Here is a 17,330-nt window from a genome sequence, read left to right as displayed (position 1 = left end):
GCCCCAAATTATACACTTTAAATGAGTACTTAATTTTTATGTCAATTTTACCTTAATCAAACTGTAAAAAATAAGGCAAAATAAAGATTTTTCTCAGACACTCAAAAGCTAAGAGAATTAATCATTAGCAGATCACTACTACAAGAGAGGTTAAAGGAATTCCTCCAGGCAGAAGCAAAAGAATAGTAGATGGAGAATTGGAGCTACATAAAGGAATGAACATCACAACAATTACTAAATATGGCGGCAAATATAAAAGATTTTTACTATATTTTAAAAATATAATTGAATGTTAAGGGAAAATTTAAAAGAATTAAAATATGACAATAGCACCGAGACCAAGAAGGGGACACGGAAGGGGACCATCGTGAAATGGTACAGTGTCATGGGAAGGTTGACTGGCATAAACCGAAGATGTAGGCAGTAATCCTCAAAGCAAACACAAAAAATAAAATGAAGGGGAAGAGCCAAGAAGCTAATAAAGGAGATAAAATGGAATCATACAAATAATTAACCCAAAAGAAGGTAGAAGAAAAGAAGGAAACCGGAAGAAACAAATGGGATAAATAGAAAACAAAGAGCAAGCTGGTGGGTTTAAACCCAACCACACCAATAGTCACATTAACGTCCTTACTAGTTCAATGTAGTTACCCAATAAAAGGCAGCTTGTCAGATGGAGAAAAAGGCAAGACCTAACTCTATGCTCACTACAGGAAGCCCAGAGATATGGCAAAAAGTAAAGAATGGAGAAAAATACAGTATGTTGTGCCTACACCAAAGGAAATAAGAGTGGCTATAGGAACAGCGTGGTTTTTCTTCTATGGTGTTTGTTTTCTGCTGACACCAGCACGTTCTAAGCACGCAGACTGGCCTTGGTCTAGTAGAGGCGAGGCTGGGATGGACGGACTGCCCCATCAGGTGTCCTCCCAGCAGGTTTAGAAAAAACTCCACTCTGGACGAGGCTGGGCAGCAGGGATGGGAAGGGTGTATGGGTACCTGGAAGGGGCAGCAATGACACTGCTCCAGCACGCGAGGACCAGGTGGTGAGTCTGGGGCCTCCCACTCCGCCGCTCATCTCATGCTTCTCCAAGAGCGCCAGGGTGAGCTCAAACAGGCAGCTGGGCGGGCGGACTAGCAGGAACTCAGGGTCTCTCAGTTCTGGCGTTCTCTGATGCCCCAGCAGGCCTCTGGTCAGGGTTGGGGGGCAGGCCCCACCAGACAGCACCTCACCTGCAGAGAGCAGCACACTCGCGTGGTGTCCAGGTAGGGGAGAGCACAGGCCAGGACCAACACTGCTGCTTTCAAAGCATTTTCCCAGGGAAAGAGGGTCATTTCATAATAAAGGAGCCAACACACCAGGAAGGCAAAACTATCCTTAATAGTTATGTATCATTTGAGTCATGGCTTCTACCACAGAGCTTCAAAATACACAAAGAAAAACCGACAGAGCTGAAAGGAGAAATAGACAATCCACAGTCAAAGATTTCAACTCTCTTGATAATTGATTGAAAAACCAGACAGAAATGAGTAAGGATACAGAAGCCCTGGACGGCACTGTCAGCCACTCTGACCTAAATGACATTATAGAACACCCCTCCAACACAGCAGAGGACACATTCTTCTCATAAGCACAGGGGACATTTGCCAACAGAGACCACATTCTCCACCAACCATGAGACAAGCCTCAATAAATCCCAAATAATCCAAACAAGAGTTTGACCAGTAGTGGGAGGAAGAGCAGACTCCAGAGAGCCGTGCACCTCCTCCAGCTCCAGTCTCCGTCACTGCACCCTTGAGTGGTGACCTGGCCCAGTCACCATCACCACACCCTGAGTGGCGACACCAAGACCCTCAGCTGCCCCCGCCCCCAGTGCTGCCAACACCTAGCCCAGCACCAGGGGCAGGGTGCAGGCACATGAGAATAATCGTAACAAACGTTTTGGGAACAGTAAAATGGTTGAGTGTAAGAAATGGATGTGGTTTCATCCAGAGGAGGGACACCAAAGAAGATGTATGTGTACACAGACGGCCACAAAGAGGAAGAACCCAGCGAGGACCTTCGCAGCGCAGGAGATGGGGAGACTGTGCGGTCTGATGCTGTTGGAGAAGGGGTGCAGAGGCAGCAGAGGTGACAGGCCTGGAGGAGCTGCAGTGCAAGACAGTAAATGTGCAGCCGCAGGACCAGCCCGGTGGCGCAGTGGTTAAGTATGCACGTTCCGCTTCCGTGGCCCGGGGTTCACCAGTTCAGATCCCAGGTGTGGACATGGCACCACTTGGCAAGTCATGCTGTGGTAGGCGTCCCACATATAAAGTAGAGGAAGATGGGCATGGATGTTAGCTCAGGGCCAGTCTTCCTCAGCGAAAAGAGGAGCATTGGCAGCCAGTTAGCTCAGGGCCAATCTTCCTCAAACAACAAATAAATAAACAAATAAATGTGCAGCAGCCTGGGACCATCATAGACACTGTTCACGTCACAGGGGTCCTCCACACACCCACCAGCAGAACTACCAGAATAGTGAGAGCGAGAAAAAACGAGGGATCAGAGAATGCTCCTGAAGGCCAGGCCCCACAGTGCCAACCTGACCACATGCGGGCCTTGGTCCCCACCTTACTACATGCAGAGACGCTATGGGTGACAAGCACAGTGTTCCAGCCCTCCTGTGTAGGGAGAAGTGATGGAGGGGACTGACAACCAGGGTGCAGGAGAACAAGGCAGACCAGTGAGACAGAAGCTGTATCGGGGTATAGACCACAATTCCGCAGGAGCCCTCCTCGCCAAAGACGGCCCAGAGAAGGTGGTCATGGAGGTCAGGAAAACCAAGGAGATGAGACCTAATGTAAGCAGTCACCTCAACATGAGCACCTTTAATGACCAACACAGACGCCAAGAAAATCCCAAAGAACAAGATGGCAAAGGGACAAAAGCAGCTGCTCCCCCAGCTGAGAGTCCTTCCCCTCCCGAGGCTGAGCGGGCAGGCTGGGGAAATGCAGGCTCACCATCGCCACCACCAGCTGAGGAGATGCAGGCTCTCCATCGCCACCACCAGCCAGGGAGATAGATGCAGGCTCTCCATCTTCACCACCAGCCAGGCAGATGCAGGCTCTCCATCTTCACCACCAGCCAGGCAGATGCAGGCTCTCCATCGCCACCACCAGCTGGGGAGATGCAGGCTCTCCATCTTCACCACCAGCCAGGCAGATGCAGGCTCTCCATCGCCACCACCAGCTGGGGAGATGCAGGCTCTCCATCTTCACCACCAGCCAGGCACATGCAGGCTCTCCATCTTCACCACCAGCCAGGCAGATGCAGGCTCTCCATCTTCACCACCAGCCAGGCAGATGCAGGCTCTCCATCTTCACCACCAGCCAGGCAGATGCAGGCTCTCCATCTTCACCACCAGCTGGGGAGATGCAGGCTCTCCATCGCCACCACCAGCGGGTTTAGTCAGCCGACAGGAAGGAATGAGTATGAAATTCCAGGAACAAGAGAAAAACAAAAGATCAGAGCTGAAGACCTGAAGTGCTTGCTTTTTGCCCACTGACCAGATAACTAGAACCATCTGCATCATCTATGCAGCATGGCACTTTCAGTATTTTATCTAAAGACGTCTCTTTTTGGTAACGATAATCATGTTTTGTTTTGTTTTTAAAAGCCTAGTTTTTCTCAATACACCTTTAAAGGGTTTTAAATTAATTTCATATTGACACTGAGCAATGGGCTCACTCTGCTGCTGTGATCTGAGCCAATTAATCACAATGAGTTAGGGATAAAGAAAGGAAGTTTTAACTTGATTAGCCAGCATAAGCAGGAAGATGGCAGACTAACGTCTCAAAAAAACCATCTTCGGAAATTACAGAACCTTGAGGTAGTTATCTAGGGAAAATGGGCAGTGAGGAGGGGGTCCAGGGATGTTGGTCTCCAGGTATGATGGGCTCCAGGGTCTTTCATTGTCCTTTTCTCCTGTCAGTGATGATTAATATCTTGCAGGTGTGTTTCCTGCCTGTGGTCAGCCCATTCCTAGAGAGAAACTCATAGAATGAAGTTTTAATGTACCAAGACTTAGGGGAATACATCCATAAAGAGAAGCCATACATCAGGAGAGCTTGTGAATTATTTTAGAGTACGTGCAGAGCAGCGAGCAGTCACACAGAAGGGGTGGAGGGCCATTTAGCATAACAAGATGGTCTCACTTATATGCACTTACAATATCTGGTCGAGTTAGGTTTTTAAGAACCTCACTTTTAATTTGTGATAAAAGCTTACAACTGGATATTTTCAAAAAACTGCAAGCACCTGTCAATAAAGATCTTAGTAAAAAAAATTCAAACAATAAAACAAATGTCTTCTGAATGTTGGAATTAAGTTAGAAATCAGTAACACAACGATATCTGAAAAATCCCTAAATATTTGGAAACTAATAACAAGGGAGATTAGAAAGTATTTTGACTGGAATGAAAAGGAACACATGACATAGCAAAATTTGTGGGACTCAGCTAAAACAGTGTGTAGAGGGAAACTTATAAATAAAACATTCATATCAGGGGCTGGTCCCATGGCCAAGTGGTTAAGATCACACCCTCTGTTTCTGCAGCTCAGGGTTTTGCTGGTTTGGATCCTGGACACAGACATGGCACCATTCATCTAAGCCATGCTGAGGCGGCCTCCCACATAGCACAACCAGAAGAACCTACAATTAGAATATACAACTACGTAATGGGGGGCTTTGGGGAGAAGAAGAAGAAGAGAAAAAAAAGATTGGCAACAGATGTTAGCTCAAGTGCCAATCTTTGAAAAAAAACACTCATATCAGAAAAAGCTAGAAAGGTCCAAAATCAACACCTATAAAACTCTTCCAGAAAAGAGAGGAAGAAGGAACGCTTTCCAACTCACTCTATGAGGCCAGCATCACCCTGGTACCAAAACCAAGGACAGGATAAAGAAACACAGACCAGTATCCCTCATGCACACAGACACAGAAAGCCTTTCAAAATCAGTGACCTAAGCTTTCAACTTAAGAAACCAGAAAAAGAGCAAATATCCTAATTATGCAGGAAAAAAGGAAATAATAAAGAGCAGAAATAAACTAATCAGAAAACAGAAAACAAGAGAGAAAACTAGATGAAACCAAAACTTGGCATTTTGAGCTGAAAATCACACTGATAAACCTCTAGCAAAATTGATTCAGAGAAAGAAAAGACACACATTACCAATATCAGGAACGAAAAAGAGGATGTCACTATTGATACTAAGGTATTGAAAGGGTACAGGAATATCCTGAGCAACCTGTGCCAATAAATTCAACAACATAAGGGAAATGGACAGATTCCTTATACCCACTGCTGGAGCCCCCTCAAGGAGAGAGAATCAAAATGAGATAGGCAGTTAAAACGGCCACATCAGGATCCAGATCATTTTAAGCATGGGTATTATTTCCCTATCATATAACTATGGATCACATTACAGTTCAGAAATCTCAAACTGCTTCAAGTTCTTTCTGATTTCCCAACCCAGCACTGTAATCTCCTAGCTCATAAGAGTGATGGTCTGGAAGCCTAGAAATTCTGCTTCTGGGCTTGTCCTTAGTAAATGAAAGACAAGGGGCTAAGTCACAGATGATAGGCTACTTCTGGTTCCAACCAAACTGCAACACTGAGCCAGAAGCTAAATTATCCTTTGAGGCAGGGAAAATTCTCCAGAAGGTTCTCAACTTTGGGATGAGGCTCTGGGATGCATAAAGTAGGATTTCAATCAACATTTCTGTACCTGGGGTTTCCATTAAATTCATCTTGACACACAAACCCTTCTAACACAAAGGGGAAGTACCTGGAATGAACAATATGGTCTCAGAGAAAACCAGTATAAGTTCTCTTAGGTTAAATTCACACCAATTCATCACCACCTCCCCCTCACCTGAAGTTTCTTAATTTAGTTGATTCAACTAAGTACCTTGGCCTTTAAAATCATATTTAGGGGGCCGGTACAGTGGCATGGTGGTTAAGTTCATGCAGTCTGCTTCAGTGGCTCAGGATTCGCAGGTTCGGGTACTGGGTGCAGACCTACACACTGCTCATCAAGCCATGCTGTGGCAGTGTCCCACATACAAAATAGAGGAAGATTGGCACAGATGTTAGCTCAGTGACAACCTTCCTAAAAAACATCATAATTAGGCAATTCAACTTGAGAAGACACTATTATACCAACAGCCAATGGCTGAACAGCTCTTCTGAAAGTATTAATCATGGTATTTTTCTCTTTGAAGACAAAGCCTTTGCTAAAAATAACAGCTCCTAAAAATGACGAAATGCACAAATTTCTTCTAATGTGGAAGCTTCCTTTAACGTGTCAGGTAATAGAAGACACATTTCCTTTACATTTGGAATACTTCACCTCTAAATAACATTGGTTTGAGCACCTTGATTTCACGCTGTGCAATGACCAATAACAGAAGCCTCAAAACCAACTTTTATAAAAGGAAAATGCAGCGGTTAGTGTGAGTTATTATGTACTTATAATATTTTATAAATTTTTGAAGCTACCACAGTGGGCAGGAGGGAAAACTGAGGCTGAGATGACTAGTCATCGGCCTCACTTAACTGGGAACAAGTGAAACTTGAACTGGACCTTGTAAAGCCCTGTCCCAGGGTCCTTGTGCCCTCTCTCCACATAAGCCTGTCTCTTGGGCTCCGCTTGTTTTAGAGGTGCAGTATGAGAGGGTGTTGGTTGGGTTTCATTTACGTGTAAACTATCACCGCGTTAATTCAACAATTACCCAGTAGATACCTATGAGCTGAGGATATAAAAATGAACAAATTAAAGGCAGAAGCCTACCCTGCTGTGGGAAAACAGGAATTCTCATACATTGCTGATGGAAGGGAATCCGACAACATCTACAAACTCACAGCCATCCACTTCTGGCATCCCGTATGTATCTACACCAGTAAGAACTAGCACATGCACAGATACTCACTTACATGTAAAAGCAGCCTTATATGTAAAAGCAGGACAGCATTCCAGTCTGCAGCGATACACAACAGGCTGAACAACCTGCAGCCACACTCTGGAACACTGTGCAGCCGCAAACGACAACTCAGATCTTTGTAGGCTGACACAGAGGGAGCTGGATGTTTTGTACAATCAAAAACAGGTGAAAGAGTGTCCACTGGGTGCTACCTTTGGTGCAAGAAAAAGGGGATATAAGCAAATCTATTTGTTTGCTTGGTTTTGCTTAAAAAAAATTAACAGTATAAACAACCAGAAAAAAACCTATCTAACGGAGGAAGCAAGATTTTCCCCATATACCATTTTCGATCATTCTTATTTCAAGACCCTGTAAATACTGCCCATTTTCTTAAGTGCCCTCGTGAGCTTGCAGTGTAGCAGAGACACACAGGAGAGAGCTCAAGTGCAACACTTGGTGCTGAATCGGGAAGGAAGAGTCTGGAAGAGCGAGAGCAGAAGGCGACCACACATGCGCAGTGTGCCTGGTGCCCACCCCTGACCCACAAGCTGGGGACACGACCCTGGGTGGTGCCTGGTCCTGGCACTGCGCGAGCAGGTACAAGGTCCTTCAGTACCACACACCCCCGCCCCCGACTTCACCCCAGGCCTGGCCTCCAAGCCTCGCCTCCTCCCAGATCCCCGCCGGCTACCCGCCGGGCTGCATTGGGAGCTCCCATCTCATCCTGGTCCAACTCCACGCGCCTGACTGCGAGGTCCCGCGAGGTCCTGATTGGCTCGCCGCCCGCGTGATTGCCATTGGCTCTGACCCATTTGGGGGGGCGGGCCCTGGCCAGGAGCCAAATCGCGATTGGCCATTTTCTTGAGCAGCGAAATCGCTCTTTTGATTGGTCTTCACTTTGGGCGGGAAGCGCCCCTCGGCGGCGGCTGCAGCAGCGCAGCGGCTGCACATCTGGCGCCGCGTCAGCGGAAAGCTGCGAGGCTGGCGGCGGCTGAACAACTGCGGAGGGGCGGCCGCGGGGCAGTAGGGAGCCCCTGACGGGTGGAGGCCGCGCTGCCGGAGCTCTCGCACCGGAGCCCCACTGTCCGTCCTTGACAGGCAGTCTCACCGCGAGCGGCACGGGCGTGGCGAGGACAGGGCCTGGGCCTGGGAAAGGCCTTGGCGGACGTCAGCTCTGCAAACACCCGTGAGGGGGCGGTCCGCGCCCTCTCACTGGCCTGAGGTCAGTGTCCTGGGCTGGGAGGAAGCTTTACGCGGTGGGGGAGGGGGGGCGGAGAGGGGAGGTCGGGGGCTGTCAGGGGCAGACGGGTCACCGACTCCTACAAGAGCACGTGTGACTGACCACGTTATGGGTCCCCGGGAGGAAGTGGCGGGGAGACTCGAGGAAGGAGACAGGGGTACCTCCGCCTTCCAGAAGCCTTAGGACCTGTGAGCGGGTCTTGAAGAAAGGATCGCGAGGTTTCCAGGCAACAAGGAGGGAAAGGTGGAACGGGCAGGGGGGGCTCTGGCGAGTTGTGGGATTCACCCGGGCGTGGTCTGCGGTCGAGAGGGCGACGCAGGCGGCTCTGGGCTGGGCTGGCGCGACCATGGCCGGACCAAGGAGCTTGGCTCTCCTGGGTGGGCGGGAGCAGGACAGCAGCAGATGAGGGTTGACAGGCGCCTAGGGGGAGCACATGGCAGCATGGGGAGTGTGGGGGCGGGAGACCCCACAAGCGGTCATGGCAGGAGGCCGGAGAATTTCCCACCCCCACACCTTGGTGAGAGGACCCAGAACTTCCAAGGCTCCTCGAATGGTGACTGGTGCCCCTTTTTACCGCTCCAATCTCCCCCATTCCTGCTGCTGGTCCATGGGAGAGTGTGTTCACCCTGCAGAAAGAAAGAGCCCCTTCTCCTGGCTCTTCTAAGCACAACCTGAATGAGCTGGAATTTTTGTAGAGAAGGCAGCAACAAAAAGGAGTTAAATGTAGACAATAGAAATACATAAATATAAATTATATATAGTAATTTACGAGTATAAATTATATATTAAAATACTAATAAAGATAAAGTAAAAATTAGAGAAACACAGATGCAAAACGTAGATTTCTTGCCCTGCCTAGCGCGGCTGGGCCAATGGGCACGTGGGATAGTGTTCTCAGTGGCAGTTCAGATGGTCTGGGTTTGAGCAACAACCCCCGCCCCACCCCATGGAGTCAGTGGGCACAACTCTTCAGCTGCCTGCTCCTCCCTTGCTCTGGCAGGTTTCAGGAGTGTGGTCTGGATGGTAGAAGGATTGCACAGCTGCCGGGGACTTCCAAGGAGCGGTGTTTGGAGAAACAGTTACTCTTCCCAGGGACGCCCAACAGAGTGGAGCCAGGGTCAGCCTCAGGCAGAGAGGCTGCAGGAATTGGGGGAGGATGCACCTGTGGTAACGGCTGGAGCATGTGGGGACAGATGTGACTGCCATTTCCAGGGCTGGAGACAAAAAGAAGGAAGGGCTGGGAAACCAGTTCATGGTGAGGTGTAATGAGGATAATTGTGGAGAGGTAATATGGGGCAGCATGCAGTGGGCCTTGGTGGTGGAGCTTGGGCTAAATCTGGCCCTGGGGAGAATAGCAGACTAGGGGAGGGGACAGCCTGGGGACAGAGAGGATGGAAGCTGCAGGAGACAGACAAAGGTGGAGGAAAAGATAGCAATGAGGACTGACCTGGGAGAAATGTCACACTTTTTCTGCACCCCACCTCCCCTGTGAAAATTGAGCAATCTCATTTGGACACTAACAGAAGGGGAACTTCAGGAGGCAGGAGGACATAGGCACATCTGGGTCACAGGTGGAGTGTAGACTCAGTGATTAACAGTAGTTGGGGGAAGTAATGCCCTCATTTCGTTAACCTAAAAATAGCCAAAATGAGAGGCAGAGAGGCGTTTAGTTGGGGATGGCCGAGTTGTAGTCCAGGGAGCAGAGATTCAGGTAGAAACCCAAATAGTGTCCTGCTAGGGAGTAAAAGTCAGGGGCTTTGAAAAGCACAGAAGGGAGGTTTGCTTTACAAAGCGTGTTAACTGGGATTGGAGGCAGAAAACTGATCTTGGCTAAGAAGAATCCATTGCTGAGACTAGCCAGAGGGAGGCAAACGTCCATCACTGTGACGAGCTGCAGGTGTCTTGCAGCGTTACTCAGTTCAGAGGTTCGTGTCCTGACCCATGAGGACGTGCGTAAGACCCATGCCCTTCATGGCTTCCCAGCTCCATTTTCGAGCCCTCAGACATAAGTGACTCTGTCCTTCACATTCACAACCTCAATCAGGAAATACACAAGGGGCTGGCTTGGAGGAAAGACTGGTCTCCCAAATCTTCCTCTGTTCCTCTGTTGACCAGGCTTCATCTCTCTCTGGCGCTCAGCCCTTCCTGCCCCTGGAGTTCTTTCTTGGAAACAGTTTGGTGCTTTATCTTTTATTTTCACAACAAGTTTATTTACACACCATAATATTCACCAACTGAAAGTGTACGCTTCAGTGGGTTGTACTACATCCACAGAATTGTGCAACCATCACCACTGTCTAATTTCAGAACATTGTGATCACCCCAAAAGGAAAGTCTGTCCCCATTAGCAGTCACTTCCCATTCCCCTCTCCCCCATCCCCTGGCCACCACTAATCTACTCTCTGTCTCTATGGATTTGCCTATTCTGGACATTTCATATTAATGAAGTCATACAGTATGTTGTCTTTTGTAACTAGCTTCTTTCACTTAGCACAGTGTTCTCAAGATTCATCCATGTTGTATCACGACTTTATTCATTCTTATGGACAAATGATATTCCATTGTATGGCTAGTTCACACTTTATTTCTCCACCAGAGATGATGGACATTTGGATGGCTTCTACTCTGGGGCTACTATGAGTAATGCTGCTGTGAAAATTCATGTACACATCTTTTTGTGAACACACGTTTTCATGTCTTGGGTACATACCTGGGGTGGAGTGGCTGGATCATACAGTAACTACATTTTTGGCATTTTAAGGAACTGCCCCATGGTTTTCCAAAACAGCTGCACTATCTCACATTCCCACCAGTAGTGCATGAGGGTTCCAGTCACTCCACGTCATCTTCAACACTTGTTCTTCTTTTTTCTTTTTTTAAAAAAAGGATTGTATACCACAGTCAAGTGGGATCCATTCTAGGGAAGCAAGGATACTTCAAGATCCACAAATCAATCAACGTGACACACCGTATTAACAAAATGAAGAATAAAAATATGATCATCTCAATAGATACAGAAAAAGCACCCGACAGAATTCAGCATCTGTTCATGACAAAAACTAGACAAAGTTCAACACTTATTCTTATCTTACTTTTTGACTGTAGCCATCCTAGGGGATGCATCACACTGTGGTTTGATTTGTATTTCCCTAATGACTAATGATGTTGTCTACGAAAATAATCCATAACCAAGCTATAAATGAAAATTGAGGTGAGTTTTTTATGAGCCAGATCTGAGGCCTAGCCTGGGGCCTTCCTTCCCCAAGAAAGGAAGGGCACCAAGGAATTGGGGTGTACAGAGTGGTTACATACGATCTTGGAACAAAGAACATACATCACATATGATAGGAATGTCCCTTTAACCACAGTCACGAGATTGCCTAGCTGGCACAGCATAGGTATTCACACGGTAGGTAGTAGGTCTGCTCTCTCGATGGACCCAGCAGGGTAGTAGGTCTGTTGTCTCTGGCGGGGTGGTCACAGGTGAGCTGGGTAGTCACCGAGTGAGCACAGCGATCAATTCCTAGCCTAGGGAGAGATGCTTATTCTAAAGGAAATGCCAATGTGGGGGAAGTTGCACCTTTATCTTAAGGCCATTTGTTCTTGTCTTTGGGGCATAGCAAATGCTTAAAGCAGATATGCAGTCCAGACTCAATGGTCATGTCAGGCCCTTTTGGAAACATAAAGTCAATCCGAATTAGGTTTACATCAAATGGCTTCCTCATATTCTCCAATATATCCTATTGTTGCCATTTTTCCCTTTTGATCTATAATCTTTCAATAGAAAACATTAATGATCAAAATATTGTCCCTTGGCACCAGGGTGGTTGCTGCCTGCCCTGGATCCATCATGTTCCTCAGCGCTAGGCTTTTATCTCATTTATTTTCCCTGTTGTCCACATTGGGGGGAAATAGTCAGATATATTGGACAAGCATAGAGGTATATATTAACAGAGGAAGCATTTCATAGGTTATATAAATTTCCATTAATTTTAGATTGTTGCACAAACATTGTATATGTGCTTTTCTATCACTCTGCACATATACACTATATATGATCATAGAACAAGTGCGGTAAAAATATTGATAATTCAACATATATTTTAAAAAATTAGTCTGAATTGAGTTCCTAGGCATAGTCCTTATCAGAAAAGGAAATTTGTCCTGGGTTATAAGATCAATCGACTACCTCATGCCATCGAGCAATCATTACTCTAGTTTGTATGCCAGTTTTACAACACTGAGTAAACAATAGTTTGAATATTATGACTAGTACAATAATTCCAAGAAGTAATAGAAATAGAAATTGCAGTTTGGACCAAAAAGGAGAACCAATACTGGAAGGGAGCCAACCAAACAAATGAAGACTGGGTGTAGAATCGCTTAATGGCTTCACCTGTTTCTTCACGCGCTTTAGCAGAGATGACACATTGGAAGACTCATCACGTATAAAAGCACAGCATTCAGTTTGAGTGACTGTATATGTACCACCTTGGAATGCAGTTAAAATATCTAAAGCCATTCTATTTTGAAGGATAGACTTTCTCATTCAAGACATTTTAGTATTTAATAAGGCTATTCCTGCTTGCCTATCCTTGACGGCTTGTTGAGTAAATTTAGTCAGGGCTTTTATATGTATAATGACATCTTTTAGCCCCAAAGAAGGAACAAATATAATCACTTGGTGGCCATAGCAGTGGAGCACTGAATGAGCCCATCCGGCCTTAAAGAGAGGAAGATTGGCAATATGTGTTAACTCAGTGTGACTCCTTCCCTGCTTTTAAAGGAAACTCAGGGTGCAGCGTTTTAGCCATCCAGGCAGTGGCCAAGGCCAGAGATTTTTTCCACATAACCATTGAGTTCCATTAGGAGATGCCCGATAAATTCCTGGCCTTCAAGACTGTCTATTCCAAATTAATCACTTTTTTAAAGTATGATAATATTCCAAAACCTTAAATGGAACAATCATAAAATAGGCATACAGTTTAAGCATAACAAAGGTTTAAATGAGGGGCTATAAGGTTGAGAATATGGGCCTGGCCTGGAGTCTTGGGACAGCTGTCAACAACAGATGCCGTCGTCTTCTCATTCTGGTGTGGTCCTTTCCAACAGGCTGCAAAGAGTCTTTTATTTGATGTCTCTTCTGATAAGTAAATTCTCCAGGTTGTAGTCCATGATCCTTAAGGTCTGGGAGTTCTCAGTGAAAAAGTCAGCTATCAATCTTTCATTTCTTTTAAGCACCTGAATAAGACCCTGATAACAATGTAATATATCCCTTAAGCAAAGTTGGTTCATATATTTCCTCATTCAGTTACATAGGCTGTCCTATTATTTATTTCAAAAGGAGACAGCCAATGTTTACAAAAAGTGTAGATCTAAGATTAAGGAGCACTAGCAGAAGAGCTTTTGGCCATGAGAGGAAGTGTTTTTGAAAGTTTTGCCAATTAAGTTTTGATTGTGCCATTAGTTCTTTCCATCAATCCTGAGGATCAGGGATGGTAAGCACAGTGGAAATGCTACATTAGTGGCCAAATATTACAAATGGATTTAATTATTTGCCCAGTGAAATGAGTTCCCTGGTCACTGTGTAAACTTGGTAGGAATTTCTCAAACAAGAACTATCCTTTTTAATCATAATTCACCTAAAGCTGTCGCTCTTCTGTAAGGAAAGTCCTTAACACAATGTGAGAACATACAGATCATTACAAGACATATTTATCCTTGAGATGGTGGCCTTTGGACAAAGTCCAATTGCCATACCCCTAAGGCTCCCTTAGGAGGGGAAAGTGGCCTTATGACTCGTGAAATAGTTTCTCTAGAGTATAGGCTTTATGAACCACCATGAGAGAAAGTTTCTAAAAGTATTGTTTTTCCCTTCTTGTTGTCACCTTTATATTTTTTTCTTCTGTGGCAATTTCTTGAGCCTATAGAAGGAAATCTTTTATTGGGTTAGCAAAGTTAATAGAAAGTAGCAGGAATTCTTGAAGTTGGACAGCATATGCAGCTTGATAACATTCTTGCTTATCATTTAAGTAAGACTCATCTGTAAACCACATTAAATAATAGAATGTGGTTGTGTTCTTCTCCCCTTGTGATGTTGGAAGCAGGGTAGCAGGGTTAAAATAGTGAAAAATATTTACCTACACAATATAACCTAAGAAGGTTTATCATCATTTACTTGGCAATGCTTCCCATGCAGTTTAGCACCAAACAAGCCCAATTAGTATCCCCCCTTTATAGGAAGACAGAACAAATTTCTTTGAGAAGTCACAGGTGCCCTCTGAAAATTCTCAAAGAATATCAAATAAAGACTTCATTTAGGGGGCCAGCCCTGTGGCTGAGTGGTTAAGTTCATGCGCTCTGCTTCGGCGGCCCAGGGTTTCGCCGGTTTGAATCCTGGGCGCTGACATGGCACCACTCATCAAGCCATGCTGCAGTGGCATCCCACATGCCACAACTGGAAGGACCCACAACTAAAAATACACAACTATGTACTGGGGGCTTTGGGGAGAAAAAGGAAAAATAAAATATTTAGAAAAAAAAAAGACTTCATTTAGGATATGAATTATTGGGAGCTTGTCAAAAACATCAAAAGATTTAAAACACTTACTTAAACGAGATCAAGGGATTGCTGATCTTGTCATCGTGAAACTAGGGTCACTGAAACAATGCTTCATAATAATATTTAACCAAAGTGACAACAGAAACAGTCAAAAACCTTAATAGAGAGACGTCAGTCTTTTTGAACAGAGGAAATTATCTTAACAAAACACAGATCTTCTGTCCTTTAGGTCAACTTTCTCAGGTAAACCAAATCTTTTATAACCTCGAAAGCAGATTAAGGGTTTAAGAAAGTTACCCTTTTAAGAAAGAAAGCCAAATTCTAATTTTTGTACCAGTTTACTTTTTCATGTCAAACCTTACTTAATTAAATTTCTTTTAATCTTAGCCAACTTGATCATGTATAGAATTCCTCAGGGTTTTACTTTCACTAACCTTTTGTCACTTTCTTTTCCATTTAGAATTTGTCCCATGCTCTTCTTTTTTTCCTCCTAGTACTTCAGGACAAATTTATCTTTCTTAACCCAACAAACAAAAATATTTCCATTTTTTTACCTTCTTTACTGAAAACTTACATCTTACTCTGAATACAAATATATTTTCCTTATTAATTTCTAGTAGCTTTAATCACATATTAGAATTATTAACTTTTAGAAACCTTAATTTTTAGTGAAAATTAAGAAGTAAGCAATTATAAACTTTCTTTAGCATTTTGTGGCTTGGCAAATTTATAAACACTTTTCATAATTTCTAAAAACATGTTACTCCATAATACAATCTTTTAATAAAATATAAGACATGTTTACTAATACACTTAGACACCTTTTAGTTTTTCTGTAATAAGCCAAAAGTAGGTAAACCTACATTTAATAACTAATGTCCAATACTCTATCTTATTTAAAGATGATCAAGATATTTAATGGATACTTATCATTTAAATTAACCTAGCAAAACTTCAAAGTTTCAAGATACCAAAGACATTTGGGAAGCTATTTTAAGTACATGCACCATAACATATAATTGTTGTTAAAAGTTCACCCAACACTCATCTTTTTAAAATCTATTAATTTCTTGTTCCCAATAATTCTTTAGATTGCCTATAAAGACTTGATGAGACATTAGACAAAATTAGCCATCCTTGTAAGTTATTATTTTTGTTAACCAGTTTTGTGAGGGATAACATCAGCTTATTTGACCAGTAAACATAGAATAAAGGCTGCATGTCTGTGTCATATCCATGTCAGCTCTGAGAACATGCCTGATTTAATCAAACCAACAAACTTAAACAAGCTTTCATTTACCAAAGACTATTTCATATCAGGTTAACTTGAAAGACATTTGGGTTAGTTGCATTAAAACAAGAAATTTTGTAAGTGCTTACTTTGAGTCAATTGAATAGAGCTCTATAGAAATCGTACCAGCGGGATGTAAAATGCCACACATTTATAACATAAATATATATACACACACACAAACAACAGACAGATACCTTAGATTTCTGGGCTAATGTGGCTCATAGCAGACCACGGCAGCAAAAACATGTTTTCCTAGTTTTTTTTCTCTTTCTTTCTTTCTTTTTGGCTTAGGAATCTGGCTTGGGAATATCCTCCTTTGTGAAGCAATTGCAGTCACAGTATGAAGCCAACTGGTGTTCAGAGGAGAGGCTGTCCATTCGGGAACTGATCAGGCTTTTTTAGAAGCTCTATTTCCCACTTTTATTTCAATTTTGTTTTGCTATCAAGTTCAAACAACTCCTAAAGACAGTATAATGGGTCAGAAAATGTTCTGCTTATGAGCATTACTCCCTAGAGAAAGGTCATAAGTGCTCTCTGATGCCTCAGTTTCTCCCTCTGGCAGTCTAAAACTGCAGTGGGGGCTCAGAGTGTGGGTGACCAGCTTCCCTGGATGAGCCATAATTAATTAACATGAATGAGAGTGGAGTTCCCTATGGGACCACTACACGTCACCAGGATTGATCCTCTGACATTCCCACTGAAGTCCTCAGTTGCCTGAGAACACCTTTGTGGCTGGGAGGAGAGTGTCCCTTTTCTTCAGAGCTGAACACATGCAGTCTCTCATTTCTCCATCAAGCAGTTTGTTCAGACTTTATAAACACAAGTCTTTCCAATTTAAAGCCAAATTTAAAAGGTCAGCCTGTCTCATTCACTCCAAAGTTCCCCCTGGGCTCCCTGGCCTAGGAAATGCCCCCTAGGTTTCTGTTTCCTAGGAATTCCCCCTAGATTCCTCTTACCTAGGGTGTGTACCAGTACCCCCTTAAGACGCCTAGTCTTAAGGTTTGAAACCGTTAATATGAACTCTTAGACCATCAACTTAAAATAAGGAGGTCTGGGTTTCAAGATAACTCACCAGGGTCACCTGAAGAATGCAGTGATGGTGGGGGGAGGGAGTCTCAATGGGCCCCTATTGGTACCAAATGCCAGTTCAGTGTAGATTCCAGGTGGTTTCCGGTGGCTTTCCCTGAAATCCTGCCACAACTACGCCAAGAAATGTTGATGCAAATGATCCATAACCAATCTATAAATGAAAATTGGGGTGAGTTTATTCTGAGC

At 44.4% G+C, this 17,330-nt stretch overlaps 1 pseudogene; it reads left to right on the top strand.

The window, feature by feature from the left end:
• Positions 1 to 2,009: 2,009 nt before the first annotated feature.
• On the top strand, positions 2,010 to 3,059 carry LOC100065883 (Y-box-binding protein 1 pseudogene; annotated as a pseudogene).
• Positions 3,060 to 17,330: the final 14,271 nt, after the last annotated feature.

Source organism: Equus caballus, chromosome 8 (genome assembly GCF_041296265.1).
Source record: "Equus caballus isolate H_3958 breed thoroughbred chromosome 8, TB-T2T, whole genome shotgun sequence".
NCBI classification, from domain to species: Eukaryota; Metazoa; Chordata; class Mammalia; order Perissodactyla; family Equidae; genus Equus; species Equus caballus.
This window is presented reverse-complemented; position numbering and strand designations above follow the sequence as displayed.